Source organism: Lutra lutra, chromosome 11, assembly GCF_902655055.1.
Source record: "Lutra lutra chromosome 11, mLutLut1.2, whole genome shotgun sequence".
Classification (NCBI taxonomy): Eukaryota; Metazoa; Chordata; class Mammalia; order Carnivora; family Mustelidae; genus Lutra; species Lutra lutra.
Window position 1 is genome coordinate 30,977,054 of NC_062288.1, and position 14,131 is coordinate 30,991,184.

The following is a 14,131-nucleotide window of genomic DNA, read 5'->3' on the forward strand; positions in this document are numbered from 1 at the left end:
TAACGAGAAGGATATTGGAACTGCACTAAAAGTCAGTTCACTTGATTGAAGTTCTGGGCACATTATTCATTTCCTGTATGACCTAGAATAAGTCACTGGACTTTTCTTAGCCTTACAACCCTCATCTAAGAAATGTGAATGATAGGATTTTTTTTTTAACTCCAACGATTGTGGTAAAAACTAGAAAAGAAGGCATTTTGAAAACCCAAACTGTTATTCAAGGAAAAATGTTAATAATAAAAATATGGAAAGACTGGGGAAGGCTTCTCAGACTTTACAGAGTTATCACAGCTATTTCTACAAGAGGGAACATAATGAGGAGGTCAGCAGTTCTCATCCTGTAATAATGTGACAAGACTTTTGAACGTTTTACTCTGCCTGAATGTTTTACTTTCTATGTAAACTAGCAGAAAGACAAGGTGCTCCTAGAGGAAAGTCACTCTTACCTGCATTCCAATATCCTCCTTCAGTAGAAGAGAAAGGAACTGAGTTACAGCTGACAACAGAATTCGGAAGAGTTTTAAGTACCCCATACAGAATGACAACCGGCTGGACCATCATCTGACATGAGTCCTGGGCAGAAAAAAAGCTTGAGAAGCGCTGGCCTGAATTCATAGCGCACTTTTCACTTTTCTAATTCAGCAATTCTCTGATCTATGTGTGTTCCTCGAAAATCAGTTTAGGAAACCATGCGCTTGGACTGAGGATACACAAAAGTCACTTTATTACTGGAGGAGTGAATTAAGGAACAAACAATTCACTTGCACAAAAAAAAAATATTTGAGGGGCGCCTGGGTGGCTCAGTGGGTTGAGCCGCTGCCTTCGGCTCAGGTCATGATCCCAGATCCTGGGTTCAAGCCCCGCATCGCATCGGGCTTTCTGCTCGGCAGGGAGCCTGCTTCCTCCTCTCTCTCTGCCTGCCTCTCTGCCTACTTGTGATTTCTCTCTGACAAATAAATAAATAAAATCTTTAAAAAAAAATATTTGAACTTTCTTCTCTGCAAACCTCTCATGACATTCTAACCATTCCAAGGAAGAAGAACACATTTATTCCACAACTTTTGGAATCAAAGTAACTATGCTTTAGGAAAAATAATGAATCATCAAACTAAAGATTTGTGACTAACGCATAATTTTAATAAACATCTCCCTGAGAACTTTAATACAACCCCTCTTTTCAGCCTGAGATAATCTAATTTGAGCAGTATGGAATTTTTAAAATTTGCATATGCTACTACTAATTTAACACTACATCCAATTGAATTATCATGCCCTCAACTCCACTACCACATTAAACCAAATATGAGAAACAACCACCTAGTTCAGGTTTTGACTCAATTCTAAGATATCTCAAGCAAAACATGTTTTGCCTGAGGGGAAAAAAAATACTTCCCTGAAATCTTGAATTTATTTTTTAAAATTCTGTCCTAGAAATAACAGCACATCTTAACATCTCACATTCACATTTGTGTGGTATCTCCACCAAGCATCTTCCCTCCCTTAAGTTGTCCTCACACCAGATAGGGAAAAAAAAAAAAAAAAAACATACAAACAAAAACCCAACTTTCTTATTCAGGACCATAGTTTTTCTTAGGGAAAAGGATTCCTTATAGATACACTGCCTTTTACATTAAAAAGTGGATTCATTCATGAACTTGAAGAATCCCCTAAATATTATTCAAACATATGAAAGATTAAAGCAGGAAATGCTCTTGGGGATAAAAGTTTTTTGTTTGTTTGCTTGCTTTTGTTCTTAAGGAAAGAACATTACCAAAGTAGCAAGATAAAGTAAATTTAAAAAGCAGAATATTATGAATTAGAGTAAAATAACCCAAAATACAATATGGAGAGCTTGTGACATCTCCCACAGTCATAAGGGATATGGTTGGAACATTCCTAAAAATAAAGCTCCATATTGATCAAAAACATTTTTCTGGCTATATGCTCCTCTAAACCAAGAGCTATACTGAACTAATCTATCTTGCACACCCAGCATATAGCACATTGCCTGGCATGGAGTAGGCCCTCAATAAATATTTATTAGTAAATGAATCCCCAGAACAGAACCACTAGAGGTATCTCATTGTGCAACATTTATGCTGCAGGAGCCAACACTTAAATTTTTTTTAACATACTTAAAATGCATTTAATATTTACCGAAATTCTCTCAAACAGCTCTAAAGGCAAAATTGTGTTTGGAATACCTATAAATACAAGTAGTTTGCCTGGTGATTTAGGGTTTCTTCAAAAAGACACATACTTTTAGGGCATATGAATTTTAAATGATACATATTACTTTCAGATAAAGAATGAGCCAGATGTTAATGTAATTAAGAATAGGTACTACACTTGACTTTGGCCCAAAGGGTCACTTAAAAGTGGCGGCCTCGACTGGCAGCTACAAACATTTTCCTTCCATGGAAGATCTATTTCTGTCACCTCTCTTTTGAGTCAAAAATTTAATGATGGGCTGAAATGTTATCTCCAAATAGAAAAGGTTTAAGAAGGAAACACTGAGATTACTCCCTGAGTCAGATGCTATTGGCTGACTGACCCAACTGCCAATTCCATTCACCCTCTTTCTTGATGCTCACACCAAAGAGGCTGAAAAAGCCAATTACACACTTTTCCAACATAATTTGTAGCTACAGTCAAATGAACAGGTCTAGCCAGTTAGACATAAATGGTATTATGGTGTGTGGTGATGAGAAAGATTGTGCATTCTTGATACACAGGGCAAACATGACTTCTGCTGCTGCTTTCTCCTACCTCCTGAATGAGTGATGTGATAGCTGGAGCAGGAACAGCAATATTGCAACATGAAGGAAAAGACAGAAATGCTTAGTCTTGATATGTGAAAATAAACCAACTGGAAAACAACTATTTATTTAAGCCACAGTTAACAGAACTATATGCCATTTGCAGCCAAAAGGCATTTCTAATGAATATGCTCCTTCTCACACATGTGTGTTTAGTCTTGACATGGAGTCCTTGTGGAACAGCAGGCTCTTACCTTAGTAATTATAGTCAAAGGTCATTTGAGTTCAGGATGTTTCTCATAAGCAGCAACATATATAATCATTCTTCCTAAAAGGCCTCTTTTATACATTCCATCATGTTGTATATTTAATGATTTGTTGACATTTCTGCTCACCATTATCAGAAGAGAAATTTCAGGGCCCCATCATATCTCCTCAGTATCCTAGATACTTGGAATAGTTTCAACTCTGGATTTCCACTCAAGTTGTGATCTCAGGGTCTAGAGATGGAGCCCGCCTCCAGCTCAGCGTTCAGTTCAGAGTCTGCTTGTCCCTCTCCCTTTGCTCCTCCTCCCGCGTGCTCTCTCTCTGAAATAAATAAATAAAATCTTGTTAAAAAAAAAAAGACCTAAAACTAAAACAACTTTCTTGTTATAAAAATACAGAATTGAGACACAACCCTGAGGAAGATGTTCAACCATCTGATCTTCTACTCATCAGATACCCAGCAGACACCCAGAGCTCAGCAATATGTCAAACTGTTTTAGGCACTTGAGATCAAAAAGGGTTAGCACAAATACCCACTCCCCTCAAAAAGTGGGTGAACCAGATTAATAATTAATGAACTATATTAACTCTTCAAAACTCCTCCTACACAGATATTTGGGAACGTGTGCTATATGGACAACACAGTTTACTCAAGTATAAAAACATAAGTCCATATGATCTTTTTATCTTTGAAGATTGATTCATTTGCTCAAAAAACATCTACTGACCAAGTTTTCTCCTCCCAGTCCCCACACCTATGCATACACACATCGTTTCCACAAGAACAGGGATATGATAGTAAACATAACAACCTTAGTACCTACTCTCATGAGATGTCCAGTCTGAGGAAGACAAAGATTTCGATTTCTTGTGGTGAGTATTTTCAAAGGATCTACTATTTTTATTAATCTTTCTTTTCATTCATATTTATTTAATAATTGAAAATCTTAAAATCTTTTCAAGAGATACTTGTGAGTGACAGATATTTTAATACTTGAACATTCAAGCTTAGAACCAACCTTAATTAGCCTGTTAATTGTATAATATACAGGACAAAAATCAAACACATAGTAAACATTCAAGGGCACTTTTTTTTTCTTTGTGAGAATCAGGGAAAACATGCAAAAGGATCCAAAGTATGATGAGAACATTTATACTCCTAATAAGTGAGGCTTGTAAAGCACCACAAAAACAATTTCATTTTTTTTTCTCACCTGCTTGAGCATATCTTGCCTATAGGGCTTTTCTTCTCTATCTTCTTGGATGTAATTCAAGGCTGGTACCTCTCCTTTCAGATTGTTCCCAGATAAAAATTCCTTCCTTTACATTAGTATAAAACAAAACAAACTCATGTGGATGGAATAGGGCTTTGATGCAGAGTATTAGTCAAAATTCCAAAGTTCATCTGAGTTAAAAGCTTTTCTCTTCCCCCATCTGGGGAAGGCAGTAGGGGGAAGCCAGCAATGGAACCAGGAAGGGCTCTTCTCCCTGTTCAATCAGCTTCTCATCCTCATCCTCCCTCCACTGCAGGCAGGAGATGGAGCTTTTGATCGTTCTGATTTGAAGAAGTCTGAGATAGAAGGTAGGAGTGGACAAGAAAAGTTCTCTCTGACCAGTACTGGTCTGGCCTTTCTTTTTCCATGCTTAGCAGGTATTCAAAGTAGACTTTCTAAGCCCAATTTAATCAGTTCTTTGAAGACCCTCGAGCTCTGGGGAATCTCTCATTGCAGACTCTGACCTGATTCTGGTGAGGCTTTCATGACTGGATACTTATAACCTACTAGAGGCCCCTGGTTGTCTGCACTTCACCTCCAACTTCTCCTAGTTAGCACCATCCCCAACCACACCCCCCCACCCAGATTGATTAATCACCAAATGGCCACCTCCCACGGGGTTGCAGCCTTGCACAGGAACACTGGATGACTCCAAGTTGCCTCTGTGCAAAGCACAACCTGCACAGTTGCATTACCACAGCCCTGTGCCCCACACAGCCTTCCTATCAGAGATTCAAAGTTTCTCCTCCAAGCACTTCTGGTTGGGATCTAAGACAACTTATCTTCTTGCTCTGTGCTCCCTGTCCTCATATCTAGTGTGTAGAAAACCAACCCCTTATACTTGTCATAGGTGGGAGTTCTACTACCCACCAAGTTCAGCCTTCTTTTCTTTGGGGCCTCTGGGAGACAAATCTATACACAGCCTCTTGCAATTTATTTTTTTCTGCTGTGAAATATAAAGCAGTCTACTACATCACCCTAATTCCAGGGCAGATGGCAATGGTTTCCCTATAACAGCAGCACCCGGCTTAAAAGTTGAAGTGAGGGAGAACACATACTTCCAATCCTCTACCTATAGAGTGAGAGCAAACTGAAAACTTTCTAAACACCAATTTCCTACCTCTCTCAGGTTCTTGGACTTCAACTCTCCCATAATGTATAGGGTTTAAAGATACTCCACTCGTGGGGCCCTAGGGTGACTCTGTCAGTCAAGCAACTGACTCTTAATTTCAGCTCAGGTCATGATCTCAGAATTCTGAGTTGGAGCCCCAAATCTGGCTCTGCATTCAGCAGGGAGTCTGCTTAAGCTTCTCTCTCCCTCTGCTCTCCCCACCCCCATGCACTCTCTCTCTCTCTCAAATAAATAAATAAATATTAAAAAAAAAAAGATCCTCCACTTGCATCTAGCACAGGGGGTCTGGCAACTCAAGCTTGGGAATACAGAGTACTTGGCACCTCTTGCCTGGTACCTTCCATCAAAATTAATACTAGAATATTTTTATTTTCATATTGTATAACAGTAATTAGAAACATAATTTGCAGATGACCCACAGGGGAAACACATTTTTAAAGAAGTTGGAAAATAAGGCTTAGGTATAAGCTTGGGTATAAATAAATTAAAAATAAATTTTAATATTTTACACATATATTATATATTTACAGAGACATAGCTATCCGACTTCCAGAACTGATTGGTCCTATCCTGGAAAAAGAATTATATGCTCCATGGCAGATGGAGTAAGGAAAGGCTGAAACAGGAGTTTTCAGCCAGACGATGAGAGGGTGTAGGAAGCCATATAATTTAATGCCAAACCTTAAACTTTTGAAAAACAGTGAGCTCTGAGAATACAACCGGACAAGAGATGTAAACCAGAACCATCCTAGACAAACTGGACACCTGATCACTCTATATATATAATGATTGAAATAACTGCACTCTGAGGACTGACTGGTAGTTAGAAACCAGCAACGAAATTGATTTCTGGATTGAGCCAATGGAGACTGGCTCCAAAGGGAATGCTAATGAGAGTGAACTCTGGATCAGAATGAAAATATGGAAGGTATCTATTTGTAATTAATGATGACAGCACATCAACTCCCAATGTTATTCCTGAATGAAAGGTGGTATACTGAACAGACCATATTAAAAAGGCATTATACCAGAAGGCAGGAAATTAACTATAAAGTCCTAAGAAGAAATATCAGGATTAATCATTCAAATAAATATAGATGGATTAGTAAAAATGAATCAAAGTAATATAAAGTACGAATGAGAAAGTGATCTACATGTCCAAACATGGGCATGTCTTGAAAAGACCAGATAACAATAAACATGCTATCCGTGCTAGACCAGAAGTACTTAAAAGTGGCGAACAAAATTGTTTACAAATGGAGCCCAGTTAGAATACTTGAGGGAGGGTGGGAGAAAGGGAAAGGTCATTTCCTAATTTACATGCCTTTTAGCCAGAGGTTGTTATTTAGTTCTATCCCTTGAGGCTTTTAAAAGGAACTTGAGAACATGCATGTACGTGCAGGCAGGCACATACACACACACACACACACACACACACACACACACACACACACACACAAATAAACATTAAAAGTTAAAGCCATGTTCTCAATGATAAACTTATACTAAATTAAAAAGGAAGAATTAAAGCACAAGACTAAGTGCCTTGAATTAAATATTATATATAGCACAACAATGAAAATACCACCGGTTAGCTGTAAACTAGAGACTAACAGAGCTCATATTTGCATACTGCCTAAATGGTACTTATTAATCCCTAAAACTCTGAGATGAGCGATTATTATTCCCATTTTATAGATGATCAAACCAAGCTAAACTGAGGTTAAGAACCTTGCCGAAGCTCACCCAGCTAGGGAGGGATGGCAATTAAGGATTCAAATTCAGGTAACACACTTTCACCAGGCTGAAAAGCCCTTATGTTCATCATTTCTGTGTGCATGTGGCAGGGGGAAAAAAGTGTCCCATAAGGCCAGACCCAAGAACAGATTAATAATTTGCTCAATATTTCCAGCTCCCCACATCGCCAGCCCTAGTATGTGAAGTAGAGAACATGTGGCTCTGGCCATGCAGTGCAGCCTATACACCAGTGCTTGCTTTTGTGCAAACACAGCTACTTTTATTTTTAATGAATGGAAACATCAGATCTCTTCTGCTTCTCCCTTATCTCAGCTGATTCTGACAGTCTTTGAAAGGCAAAAAAGGTATCTTGTGGAATATTCTGGAAGAAACCAAAAGCTGCCAACATGACTTCATGCATATCTGAAGCACTGCAGTGAACAGATCCTTATGCGCTCCTTTGTCCTGTCACTGCTCCTTAATGTACGCTTGTCTATCGGACAGACATTGTGAAAATTCTTACAAAGTCTAATGTGATTTTGGTACACGTTAGGTAATAGCAATGAAATACAAAGAAAAATGATTTTGCTGTTATTTTGGCACTGCTGTTGCATTCCAGAAGGAATGGTTTTGGAAGAGGAACTTCAAGCATTTTTAGAGTTTCACTATTTAATAACATTTTAATTTTTATATACTAGAGTTTCTAGTTTCAGTCATGTTCACAATGGAATATATAAGTACATGTGTCTTCTAAATATTGTCGACTCTCTGAAAGAATTAGTAGTAAAATTATTTCTGTAGTTTAAATGTTCTGACTAGGTTACAAGAGCAGGCAGTTGTTAAAACAACTTAACATTAAATATTAAAGAATATATGTAGCATTGAAGCATTAAGTTTGTCTCCGGCTCCCTATAACTCAGTCCTTGTTTAACAAAAAGTTAGTATATCGGGGCGGAAAAATTAATGCCAGTGAAGTTTCGATTCTGAAATTAAACACAATGTGTTTCTAAACATAGAAAGATGCCTGGAATTTTACCTTTAGGATTGTATCTGTAGCTTGGAGCCTATTATAGCTATTTCCGTGTGCCTTTTTCTCTTTTGTGCCTACGTCACCGATTCAAGGTTTTTATTTATTTAATTTCAAGAAGAAAGAAGAGGTTCCGTAGAGAGCAGTGCCTGTGTGTGCCAACCCCAAGTAGGGCTAGAGAAGGACTAACGTGGGGGTGGGGGGAGTCGCTGCAAGAGGCTTGGGTGGCAGCATAGGAGGACAAGAAGGAAGGTAATTCAGCACTCCCCTCTAATCTTATTCCACCTAAGAAATTTAGGAGAATGCGAAAAAGCAGCAGCCCAGCATTCTTGAGGGGGCGTGGCTTCCCTCCAGAGGCTGTCCAATCGCATTCCTTCAGAGGGAGCTATCCCGAGAAGATTGATGGGGGTTGCTAGGAAACAGGAGCGTCTCCCTCCCGCCTGACCCAGAGATTGTTCTGCACAAGCCCTCTCCAGGGGCTCCCAATGTGCAGTTGAGCGGTGTGGGGGGCAGAGAGGCACACCAGGCTCTCAGGCTCACTCGCTCCCTCTCAGCTCCCGCTCTCCCTTTCTCCTCCAGCATGCGGTCAACCCGTTGCTCGGGGATCGCTGGAGAGTTCTTCCACGGCCGCTAGCGTCTGCTCTCCCGCAGGCAAGAGCTCGAGCTGAGCTTCAAAGTTGGAGCCTCAGATCTTCCTGCCGGCCCACGCCCCTTCATCCCACCCCTCCGAAATTCACCCATCCTTGCCTGCCCTGCCTAAGGATTTCCAACAGAGTGAGGCGAAGCAGCTAGCAAAATCGCCCTGGCTCTCCTATAATAATCCTCTTGTCTAGGTACCCTGGCTCACTGAAGACTCTGCAGATACACCCCTATTAAAAGGAGGGGTGGAGGGGGAGGGGGGAAAAGAAAAGGAGATTGAGAGAGGAAGGAAAGGAGAAAGAGAATGAAAAGGAGAGAATGCCAGAAGGTCCTCGCCTCTGCCGAGAGTCCCAATTAGATGCGACGGTTTGAGCCTGGCCAAGGTGAAGGAAAGTTGCTTTCTGCGCCTGGGAAGTGGGTTTGCCTGTAAAGCGGAGAGGGACTCCTCTGGAAGTGCTCTCCTCCCCTCCGCCGAATACCACTGGGTCTCCCCTTTTCCCAACCCCCTCCCTCCCTACCCCTCCCACCCTTCCTTTTCCCACTCCCCACTGCCTCGGAGGCCTGGATGCTCTGCCACCGGGCAGTGGTCCAGCGCGCAGCCGGGAGGGGGCGGGGGCAGGGGGCACTGTGACAGGAAGCGGCGCGCACAAGTTGGCCATTTCGGGGGCAAAATAAGTTCTTCCTTGGATTTGGAAAGGACAAAGCCAGCAAGCTACCTCTTTTGTGTCGGATGAGGAGGACCAACCATGAGCCAGAACCCGGGTGCAGGCTCAGCCGCCGCCACTGCCACCTCAGTCAGCTCCAGTCCCTGCCAGGAGTTGTCGATGAGAGGTAAGGGGCCCAGAGGAGGACGTGTCCCTCCGGAGGGCACCCAGCGAGGGCGCGGAGGCGCGGGTTCCTCGTGGGGCAGGCTCAGCCAGGAAAGTTGAGGCAGAGCCCAGTTCTGCCGGGGGTGGGGCGGGAGGGGGACAGAGACGATGTGGGTGTGCGTGAATGAGAGTTTGTGTGTGTACGCGCACGTCTGTGTCTCCGGGAGGGAGGCAGATTTCAGGGCACAGACCTGCGACCGGGGTGCAGGGTGCGAGAGGTGGAGGAAGAACTGGCCCTCACGGAACCCCAGAGAGACCAGTCTTGTCAGCCAACCACCACTAGCCTTGCTCTGGGCTCAGGATTCGTTCCTATTCGGGGGCTCCTTAGGCTTTGTGCACAGGAAACCTTGCGATGACTGGCTGCCACACTGGCGGTTTCATGTGGGTGTGGAGGTGGCCAGGAGAGGTAGGCAGCGGTCAGTGGGACCTGGTCCGTGTTGCAGCCGGAATATGCTCTGCAGTTAGAAGCGGCCAGTGGTTCGCTCTCCTACCAGCACGCTTGGAAAGGAGCCCTAACTCGATGCCCTTTGCTCCTTTTGGCTTGAGCGAAAAATCGAAAAGCCAGACTGGGAGCATATCTCTTCATTGATCTTGTTCCATTTTCTTATCTGACAGTGAGGTAACTCAGAGAGGGCGGGAGATTCGCGATCCAGAAATAGACTAGGTAATACATCCAATAAGCTTGTTTCTTACGGATTTCATTTAGATTTCCTTCTAGTTCCTTCCCTGGGTTAACAAACGTGGAGGACTTACGATACAACATTTTTCGATGGCTATCTTAAGGGGACATGCCCCTGCCTTTTAAGTATTTTAAAGCATTGTAAATTCTGATTAGGAATAAAACTGTACTCTTTTAAAGATCTTTGGTCAAGTGCTGTTAATTTGCTGATAAAATATGCCTCCTGTTATTGAATAGTGATGTGTTTGAGGTAAATATAGTTACTTCTCAGGTATATCCAGAGTTGAGGTTAGTTAAGAGTTGAGGGCTGTGAGTTAAGGATCTCAGCAATAGTTCATTACCTTGAGTTTCTCTGCTTAATTTTGTTTGTGCTTCCTACTCTTAGCACTGTTCAGTAGAGCTATATTGTGTTTCTATGGGAAAAAAATTAAACATCGATCTGGAGAGAAACATTATTCATTTACCTAAATCTAAGTCAGCTTTGGTTTATCTGATCACATATTTTAAGACTGCTACGGGAACTCTAATTGTTTATGTAAATAAATATATTTAATGGAGGCAGAAAACATCTCAGTTCCTATTACACTAAACTCCTGAGGATTATACAGCTCCTACCCAAAGCTGTTTACTTTACTCTATTACTTGATTCTATAGCGCTATGCATCTTTTTTCTCAAAACTGCCCAATGGAATTTGAACAGATTCTAAAAAGTTATTGCACATTGGACCTTAATAAAGTGATATTTTTCCCTTTCACAATGGCATTGTCTCGGATGTACAAAGATTTTTCACACCTGTAGGTTTTAGCTGTCCATCCTTTCAGGTTCTGATCACCCAGCAGGAGTACATGGGTATTTTGGATAGACATGCCCTAAGGCTGTTCGAATTTATATTCAGAGTAACACGGGTGCTCAGGATGGAAACTGAGGAAAAGTCTTGAAACTTATGTTTTTCACAAATAAAACAATGGAAATTCCAGAATGTCTCCATTCATTGGGCTAAAAAGAGGGATAAATGGTAAAAATGTCTCTTAGTATTGTTAAATGCCCATTGACTCCTGCAAAAATATCTAGGTATAAAACCTCCTGTTCTGTGAGCCAGATCATTGACAATGAAATGTGAAATCCAGCTCATAAAAATTTATGCCAACACAAGGAATAGGTTATATTTGGGGATTAGAGGAAGGAGGCACCTTTCTATTTAAATTGAATGGTTCTTTTCACACTTTAGGAAGATGTGATGAGTAAGTTGAGAAAATGTATAGAAAGCTACATAAACAGAAAATTTTATAAATAATGAAAATATATCCTATGATTCACTCATTTGTATTTGATGGTCTTTTTACGAAGTTGTGGTGTACACAGGGAAAGAAATGAGTGTAAATTAGATGATTTACCCCACAATTACTAAACACATCAACATGATAAGCCCATCTCTGATTTTAGGTCACTGCAATTTAAATTGGTAAGTTGAACAAATGCAAAGATAGCATAAAGTTGAGTGATCTTTATTTTTAATTACATTTAAATTAATGTTTCTGAGTGAAAAAAAATTAGGATAATTGTCAGAAAGTCACCTGTCTCACTTCCCCTCTTCATGATAGGTGATCAACTGGAATAGCACAAGATTAAGGATGGTCTTATTCTGAAAGACTCCCAATGATAACATTTTTAAATTTACCTAGGTACTTTTTCTTCTCTCTTATTTCATGTCAAACTCTGTTTTTTTCAAATCCAAACATTTTGTCCTTCTTGTCCAGTCCTGTAATCAATATCAGTCATAAAATGGTGCATGATTTTTTTTTTTCCAGGTTCCTAGCTACCTCCTGCCAAAATATAGCCCACTGGCTTGGGATGAAATGTTTCAATTTGTTGTTCTGCACTCAACATCATCCCAAGATAGCATTAAATTTAAAAAATGAAAATTAATGCCTAATTTCCATGGAAAACCAGAAAGACACGATGTGTTTCTGCAGACTGAAATATGGCCAGAGTTCCAGGGTGAGAACTGTTTCCTCCAACAGTTACTTCCAAAAAATGAGTAGTAAAGTAATCATACTTATCTCGCTTTGCGATTTTACACAGACTTTATTATGCATTTTCATCTCTTCTGAGATTCTGTTAAATGCATCCAATTCTGTACTGGATGAATTTGTTGAAATTGTTCCCAAGAAGTAGCATAAAATTATAGAAGATTATCCACCAAGACCGAACACATAAAATGAGTACAATCATAGTAATCACAGAAACAGTAGAAACTATTAGGCCATTCCCCTCCTTCCACTTCTGATGTAGGCTTGGTCCCCATAGCATACTGTATTTTGGAGTATTTCAGTCCAGTCTGGTTTTAAATGGCTCAAGTAATGACTTCTTCTGGTGCCTTTGAAAGACTATTTCACAGTCTAATAGTTCTCCCTATTTTGAACTTTGTTGTGATATTCAGCCTAATTTTCCCATGGTTCTATTTTATCTTGTTACTTACTCCCTATTATAACCCCACTGGATCAGTTAATTCTCTTGCCTGACTTAGACTCTTCATCTAACATTCATACTGAACTTGTAGTATATAAAACCTTTATACAGTTACAGGAGAGAATTCAAAGGATACAGTTCTGTAGCTGGACATCTTTTCTAAATATTTAAAACACTTCTCTCAGGTCATTGATATGTATGTGTATGATTACATGTTTCTAATAATTTATTTTACTAATGGAAGTGTGAGGAAATTTTTCATCTCTGACAGTAATGACCTATGTGAATATTGAGATGATCCTTTCTAAGTAATGTTCTATGTGGATGCACATTTATGAGACATTTTCATTGCAAATTCAATGTTAACAGAACCCCATCAACACCCACACTACAAGGGAATTCTGTGACATGCTGGTCTGATACTCCATGAAGCCTCAGAAGCTGTTGTCATGTAAATTCTACTTTTGAAATCAAAGTGATTTTCATAATTAATAGGATGTGCTAGGAATATAATAGTGGATATAGTTTAGATGCGTACGTGTACATGATATACATAGTAATTCTGTTGGAATACAGTAGTCCCTTCATACAAAACACAATCTGAAAAGTCAGTATAATTAAGCTCAAATTCATCACTGTGCTGTATCATGAAAAGTAAACTCAAATCATGCATATATCTATGTGGAATATATTTAGATGTATATGGAGGTACCATATGTGAAGGTTACTTTAAAAATAGAAAAGCCTGAAATAACTACAGGAGAGAAAGAGGTTTTTATTTTGTTCACTTAAAATCTGGTTCCTAGCCATCCATGTGTAGGCTTCTTTTAAGATTCTTAAGCCAATATCTTGGTAGACTCACCATCCCACTCAATTGTTTCTCCAAGTCGCAGACATTGAAATGCAAGTTCTGCTAGACAGTAGAGGAGTAAATGATATAATCAGGAAATAAGTTCGTAGGTTACACTTGGCAACTTCAGAAAATAAAGGACTAGGAGTAAGGTGAATCAGCAGCTAAACACAGAAATTTCTGTGCTCTCTTCTTCACTGCGTGGTAAGCACTAGATTGTACATGGAAACATTCATGTGAATTAAGTTAAGGAGACACTGAAGAGAATTAGCATTCCAAAACTGACTATATCTTTCAAGGAATAAAATTAGATTGCATGGAATAAATAATTTTTGAACCAGTATTCTCCCTCCTGAAGCCCCAAAGTGTTTTCATCATGCCATTCATCACATAGTGAGTACCTTCAAAATGATTTTCCTTAGAAAGAA

The 14,131-nt window shown here is 40.0% G+C and overlaps 1 long non-coding RNA gene across 1 annotated transcript; it reads right to left on the bottom strand.

Annotated features, from left to right (window-relative positions):
• Positions 1-2,518: 2,518 nt before the first annotated feature.
• LOC125081224 (uncharacterized) lies at positions 2,519-9,722 on the bottom strand. The gene is made up of 3 exons (XR_007121618.1): positions 9,552-9,722; positions 4,241-4,346; positions 2,519-3,347 (listed from the first exon to the last, which is right to left on the bottom strand). It is a non-coding gene; the product is annotated as an uncharacterized LOC125081224 (long non-coding RNA).
• Between the last annotated feature and the right edge of the window lie 4,409 nt (positions 9,723-14,131).